General features: G+C 34.4%; 1 protein-coding gene across 1 annotated transcript in view; it reads right to left on the reverse strand.

Annotated features, from left to right (window-relative positions):
• cuedc1b (CUE domain containing 1b) overlaps positions 1-5162 on the reverse strand; it is a 28733-nt gene extending 23571 nt beyond the window's left edge. The window contains exon 1 of the mRNA XM_042486226.2: positions 5006-5162. The gene's annotated coding sequence lies outside the window, so the exon portion shown is untranslated. The remainder of the gene's footprint in view (positions 1-5005) is intronic.
• Between the last annotated feature and the right edge of the window lie 2888 nt (positions 5163-8050).

Here is an 8050-nt window from a genome sequence, read left to right on the forward strand (position 1 = left end):
GGATTTATGACACTATATGTCACACATACATGGAAACAGCTGGATTTAGACAAACGCAGAGTCAGCCCACGGCTCCTACAGCTGCGCATGACGGGAATTTAAAAAGGATCATATACTGCTGCAGGACAGCCAGATGTTCAACGCTCTTACAACAAAGGCTTGAAATGAAGGCTTAATAAACTGTGCGCTTGGAATACATTAATACTGACACAATTACATTTTAACAAATGCTTCAATGTAATTTAAATTCATTAAGTTTTCCTTTTAATGTCAGTAACATCATAATACTGAGTGAGTACAGGTGTATTAATGTCGAAACAATTATTTTAAATCAAAGCGCTCAAGAAGTAGTTTGGGAATAAATACATTTCCTGAGTGCAGAATATTAATTTCTTCAAAGACCAAACAATTTCAAATTAGAATTATCAATAAGGCCATAAATCACAACTTTCATCATGATACAACATGTTAGGACTGGGCGATAAATTCATTTTATCCATTAGTTTGAATTTGTGCTTTAGGACGATTTTTTCAATGACGAGGTGGTGGCTGAAGCTGAAGCTGCTAATGTTTTGAATACATCGCCATGGTAACTGCATTGTTATCGCCAGAGGAGAAGTCACAGAACATCACAGTCATCCAGCAATTGTGTTTTATTGACATTTTTGAAAATATTGCTAAATTTTGACGCAAATCTGTAATGGAAACCTATTTAAGAAGAATCAAAGGCGACATAGGCGTGTTATGCATGTGATAATGGAAAGGCGAGCCCCTTATGCTATATTATTATTATCATTATTATTTATCATTATTATTATTATTATTATTATTGTTTATCATTTAGCTTCTCTTCCTCTATTTTTTTCTTATGTCGTGTTCTTACCATCTTGTAATGTTTTAATTTATCTGATTGTTCATCTATCTCTTCATCTGTTTTTATCGTCCTGTCTCTGTTTTATCCCCACTGATGTGATGTCTTCTTGTTAGTTCACCTCTTTATTGCAATTATTTTTATATATTCTAAAAACTTCTAAAAATTCGCTTTATTCTTGTTGACCTTTGTATACGTACTTTGTTCTGGCCTTTTTGCTTGACTGTCCTTTCTCTATTTGGCATGAGTGCTGATGTCTATTTTTATTAATCCCTGGGTTCCTGCCTTTGCTTTGTCTTTCAAAGCACTTTGTAAACATCTGCTTTTAAAGGTGCAATATAAATAAAGTTATCATATTATGATAATAATAATAATTATTATTATTATTATTATTATTATACATGGCAGCAGCCATGTATGAGGGATTTCTGGGAGCTGATAGTCCACGATTTCATAGAGAAATTGTGGATTCAAACTTTCCAGATGATCCGGTCAACCTTTGAAGAGTTATGTGACGCAATAACAGCTCTTACAGCTCCTGCTGCATCATGAGGGAGCCAGTTCCTACCGACAAGCACATAGCCATAGCATCATGTGACCTAGAAAAGCCAAAAAAGTGTTTCCATAGCACTTTTGCAAAATAGGGCTTTTTGGAATCGCCTGAAATACCACCTGACGCAAGCATAAAAACCTTTTTTTCCCTAAATTGACATGTTTCCATCAGCCGTATTTTATTTTCGCAATTTCAATTTGCGCAATTTTCAGGGTTAACGTAAACCTGCCTGCAGTCTGTCATGAGGAGGTAGACCACTGCAGTCGCTGTGTACGTAAAGCTATGGGAAGCTCAACGTAATGGTGCGCTGCCAATTATCAAACATGTTTAATAGGCAAAGCATGACTACAGGGGTAGTCTGGTTTCTCATCATTTCAGTTATCGCAGAAACAGTCCGAACATATGTTGCATGTCATTTCATGCATATGTTGGGGTACAGGTGGAGGCTCCTCTCCACAGGGGGCGAAATCTACCTTCTCCAACACAGATGGTGTCACAGTTTGCACTCATTTGCATGTCACAAGTACACTGAAATCATAAAGACTACATTATTCCCTGGTTACGGGTCTCTCTTGCCTTCAGGCAGGCCTCTGCAGCAGCGAGCTCCACCAATCAAATGACTCTGTTCGGGAGCCTGAGAGAGAAAGCGCTGCCTGAGAAGCTCAAATCAGGGCAACAAATTCCCCCGAGTTCCCACAACTTTGATAAAATCCAACTTAATTTTTAATAGTGAAATAAGCATAATTATAAGTGTGTATATTTGAGCATGGGGGCTAACTTTGTTTCTAACAGATATACATATTTGATGAAGTTAACGGTGCATTCTTCTTTTGAGAGGAACTATTTGATGCTCTAGATATCTATTACTGAGTTTAGCTACACCGAGAGTACCACTTAACTGCAAACTGCATCTCCTTCTGTGCAGGAAGGAAATACACTATAATATATACTGTAGCACTGTCAAAAATATCAGTGTATCGATTTGGAATATCTGTAACATTTGGCACCACTGGTACCAGCTGCTCTTTTATTAAAAAAATGTAATTTAATGCCCTCATGGTGCCCTGGTAGCTCACCTGGTAGAGTAAATGCTAGGGGTTGACAGATTATCGGCTGATTATCGGGGCCAATATTTGGCATTTTGCCCATTTCCTGTACCATCATTTTATTTTAATGATCACAGATAAAATGTTGATTAAAAAGTTCAAAGAAAGTGTCAGCATGGGAGGAACTTTTACTTTAAAAAACTTTAGGGAGCTATTTTGATTTATTTGTTGTTGTTTTTTTAATTTTCACAGATATTTATTACAAAAAAATGCAGGGAACTTGCTGTGCATAATATTGAAATTTTCAGTTTTGATTAAATATTTACTGAAGGCATTTGAACAAAGTTTTGTGTTGGAGTTGGGTATATTACAAACTCTTAATATTGACAGAAAGATTAGCATTTTTATTGTAAATGTATTGTTTCCAAATATCGGTCATCAGTCTGATGAAGTACTAGTAATCGGTATCTGTATCTCAACAAAACAATATCGGTCAACTCCTATTTTAGAGTTTTTGAGAAAATTAAAGGAAAAGATAGTCAATATCTTCAAATAAAATGTCAAAGAAAAAGAAAAAAGATACAATGTTGGTCTTCGGTTGAATCTGACCATTGTGGAACTGCCAAGAAATTAGGAAAAATACTCCAAATGGTGAAAAAAGTAGGTTTGAGCCCTGGCCTATATAGTTTGACTTTCAGGGCAAGTTTATTTATATAACACATTTCATTCACAAAGGCAACTAGAGGAGCTTTACATCATGAAGCTCAAGAGTATAAAAAAAGAACGAAAAAAGCTTAAAGAGACGCAGATAAAAGGCACCCAGCAGGAAGCAGTTTTCAGTGAAACGGCTCTAAAAATCCACTGTACAATACCTGCTCACACCACACACACACACACACACACACACACACACACACACACACACACATCAGAGTCTATAGCTCAAGACCCAGCTCAGGTGTTGGAGACCAAACCAAAAGGTAGTTCCAACCAAGCAATCTGATTGGTCCATAAGACATTCATGACAGCTCACCTTTCTCATCACTGAAAATATTAATCCGCCTTTTCTTAATTTACTGCTTTTGAAGAAATCGTGAGATTATGTTACGTCCTTCTTTTGTTCTCATACAACGTTGTGGGAATGTTTGTAAAAAGAACATTCACCTCTCAACATCACCACTGTGTAAATTGTAAATTGTAGGTAACATTGTTTAAAACGTTCCTACAATGTTACATTAGAACAAAGGAAGAGCATTTTAAAAGAAACATTCAGAACATGTTATTGAGGGGTGAGATTACAGATTTTTAAAAATTTTATTTTTGTGAAAATGTAACGTAGTATAGTATATTAACAAAAAAAAAATGTTTATAGAGAATGTTACTCTAACTTTATGAAGAACGTTCTGAGAACTAAAAGAAAAATAGCTGCTGAAAACATTACTAAAACATTGCATTTTAACATTTTCAGAACGTTTTTAGAACGAAAAACTGCTCCTGGTAACTTACCTTAAACATTGGCTAATGTAACCTACAAGTTGCAACAATGTTTTAAAGAAAACATTTAAATCTAATGTTCAAAGAACGTTTTAAGAATGTTCATCATTTAAAATAATGTTCCTTTAAAGTTAAATGCTGACTAAGATGTGACGTTTTACCGGCAACATTTTGAGGATGTTTTGCTGATGTTGAGAGGTGACAGATCATCTTTTATAAAACGTTCCCACAACGTTACATGAGAACAAAGGAAGAGCATTTTAAAAACAACATTCAGGATGTGTCGAGGACTGAGATTACAGATTTATTTTTATTTTTGAAAATGTAATGTAGTATGGTATATTAATAAAAAAAACATTTTTTTATGTATATAGAGACTGTTCTAACTTTATGAAGAACATTCTGAGAACTAAAAGAAAACTAGCCGCTGAAAACGTTACTAGAACGTTGCGTTGTAGCGTTTTCAGAACGTTTTCAGAACCAAACATTCCTCGCCGTGAACTCATCTACAGGGGACCGTATGTTGTTAGCATGTGCTCTTATGTAGAACAGGTAGCTGCTAACTGGCTAACGGTTCTCTTCAGCCGTTAGCAGACTCTCCGCTGCTCGCTGCTGTCAAATGTTGCTCTAAACATCGAGTTTGACGTTAGTCGTCCGACGGAAATACAAAATAAAAGACTGAAACGTTGACTTTTGTTTTCCTCCTGATGTTAGCAGCGACCTTTAGTCACACGACGGTTAGCCGTGTGTTAGCTGCTCCGGCTAACTAATCACAAGCAGACTCATCGGGTCCTCCGGGACGGACAGCGGGTCGTCGGTTATCGGTACCGGGCCTCGGGTCAGCCGCAGCATCCGACCCACATTATTGTCCAAAACGTGTCCGCGGATTTAAAAACGATGCCGATCTCATTCTCGGTGTCGAAAACGGCACTTTTGCATGTCGGTGTTTACAAAGAGGAGCGCCGAAACTCGGAGACATGTCCTCGCCGGGGACAGGAGACACTCAAACTGCTAATGTCAAACATTTTCAGCGTTACTCACAGACTGAGGCTCCCAGGGGCCACACGGGCAGACGATATGATCCAGGGGAGCCGCGGGACGGCGCCTGTCAGCATCGTACTGGGCAGCAGCAGGATTGTGTCCCTCCACACAGCAGATGTGCCATTAAAACCACCGGAAGTGCCGGTCCGCCACAACACACGGAGCCCTTCAAAATAATGGGCGAGACGTGATTATAAGACCCTTGATTGGTTTTTAAAGCTCTTAATGGTCCTGGTTAATTATCATTATTATCTAATGAGCCCTCTGGTGCCCTGAGCTTTTCTGACAGTTTCTTTTTTAAAAGTCCCAAAAGTCAAAACTAAAACTCACAGTGAGGCGTAAAGACCTGAGGGCCGCAGAGAGGCTGATCATTTTAAAATAAAACTCAACACCTACCCTTACAGTTTGGCTTTTAATTTAATTTTGCCTATTTATTTATTGACTATTTATACATTTTAGTCTGTTTTACTAGACGCTTTATTTTAACATTTTTGTTTATTCAGAATCAGAATTCAGAACCCGGTTTTATTGCAAAGTATATTTACATATACAAGGAATTTGATTTGGTGTTTTGGTGCAAAACAATTAACATAGAGGAGGAATAAAAATGTTGAATTTAAATAGTATAAGAGATAAAAATATAGAAGCAATTAAAAAAATATAAAGAACACAAAATGTATGTACAAAAAGGTGCAATGGAGGAAGTACAGATGTGCAGAAGTCGGTTTAAAAATATCTACAGTCTAAAAAAATAAGTGACAGTGTGCATGTAAATAAATCCAGTTCAGTGTGCATTAATGTAATGCATAAAAACATACTTAGCCTATTATCCTTTTATTTTAATTAATTAATTTATTTATTGATATTATTATAAAATGGCATTTTATCAAATATTAAGATTTTATTTATTTATTTTACTTTTAATTAATATTATATTTATTTTTTTTATTTAATCTTTTATCTGTTATATATACACACTCACACATATATACAAACCCATTTCTTAAAAAAATACATCAATTCAAATAATATTTCAAAATAAAGTTTGTGTGTAGATTCTTAAAATCTAAATTATGCCAAAATATGTTAATAACATTTTAATTTGATGAAATGTTAGAGGCATAAATACGGCATCCTGAGTTTGAATATTTCAGTGAAGCATCATATATTGGAACAAGAAGAAAAAAAATCTATTTAAATAAATTAAAATCTGGTTCAAAAGGTAAATAAATAATGTTCACTGCATCACTATTCATTCTCCACACATTTTAAAGTTTATTTTGAAGGCCTTTTTTTAGTTTCCTGTCTTTTTTTCAGCTCCTGGGGGCCTCGGGCCCTTTAAACAGCACAGCAGATGAATGAACAGCAGACAGACAACAACACAGGTTTCCAATAAATGGCTACCTGGAAAAACTGACATGGACTTCATCCTGAGGCTGCTCCACAGTGACGTCAGACTGCTCCCATAATGCATTTCAGTGCAACATATCCAGCATTTAATACTCCATCAGTGAAACTGTGTCAGAAAAACAGGTCACCTGAGGTCACTCAGTCACTATTACCACCTATTCAGCGTCAGTTATGGTGCTATTATTATTATTATTACTATTATTATTATTATTATTATTATTATTATTATTATTATTATTGTTATTGTTATTATTGTTATTATTATTATTATAATTATTATTATTATTATTATTATTATTATTATTGTTATTATTATTATTATTATTATATGATGATCCTGTCAGATCAAATAAAAGAGACACTATTTCTACATCAATACAACCCCTCAGCATTAGAAATGAATAGAACAATGAATCAAATCCTCTCTGATATAATTGTTAAAAAAGGAACATTATAGGCTTTATTAACCCCTCGAAACCTGGAGCGACATCACTTTTCTTGTGCTGCTTTCAGACACCTTTCACAAGTATTTAAACCTTTGATTCTCGGAGCAAATTGGTGTGATTTAAAAAATAAAAAGTAAAAAACAGGAAAAAGACATTAACAACTTGGTAAGAAATGCTCAACAAATTGTTAAAAAAATAAAGAATATTTTGTTCTTAATGTAGATTTAGAAGATTACTTTTTTAAAAAGCTAAAATAAAGTTAGATTATGTTACAGAATTAAAAATGTTTTAAGCACTTTTTGCACAGTGTTGTTGGACTTGTTTTATTTTTACTTTTTTTTTAATAAGAAATTTTTCAGGTAGTTTTCATGTACTCCTTATTTTACATAAATTTCTTGCGAATTTTTGGGTCATTTTTTCTTTCATTAAACATTGCCTTCTTCCCATGTTTTTGCAGTCAGCTTTAATAATCGGGAAATAAAAATTGAGGTGCAGGTATAACTGCTCTCGCTCTTTTTATAGTTTGCTACCAATTTGTTTTCTTCCGTAATAAAATATCCCCTTTCTCTTACAATATGACTTAATTCGTGTGAAAATTACAACTTTTTTCTCTTAAAAATGACAACTTTATTCCTGTAATATTACATCTTTATTCTCATAAAATTCAATTTTTTTTAGTAAAAGTACAGCTTTTTTTCTCATAAAAATTTCGACTTTAGTCCTGTAATATTATTACTTTGTTCTCATAAAATTTAAACTTTTTTTTGTAAAATTACAACTTTTTTCTCATAAAAAAATGACTTTATTCCTGCAATATTACGTCTTTAGTCTCATAAAATTACAGCTTTTTTCTCGTGAAATTACAACCTGTTTCTCATAAAAATGATGAGTTTTTTTCTCGTAATATTACAACTTATCACTGCTTTTTTCTGTCTTAAAATAGTATGACTTTATTTGTGTAATATTATGACTTTATTCTCGAAATCTAACATGTTTTTTCTTTAACACGGCCCTAATCCTCCGTCGTACTTTTTCGATGTAAGTCGATGGGAAAAAGTCTTTCTGGGCTCGTGTGCATCACCTGACGACTCTGACGGTGTAATTCCACTTATGGCCACTATGTAAAATATGGCGCACTTCCTAGAGGCCTAATAATTATCCCAATAAAGATTAATGAACGTACAACAAA

This window comes from Plectropomus leopardus, chromosome 6 (assembly GCF_026936395.1).
Source record: "Plectropomus leopardus strain MGB_pleo_1.0 chromosome 6, ASM2693639v1, whole genome shotgun sequence".
Taxonomy (NCBI): Eukaryota; Metazoa; Chordata; class Actinopteri; order Perciformes; family Serranidae; genus Plectropomus; species Plectropomus leopardus.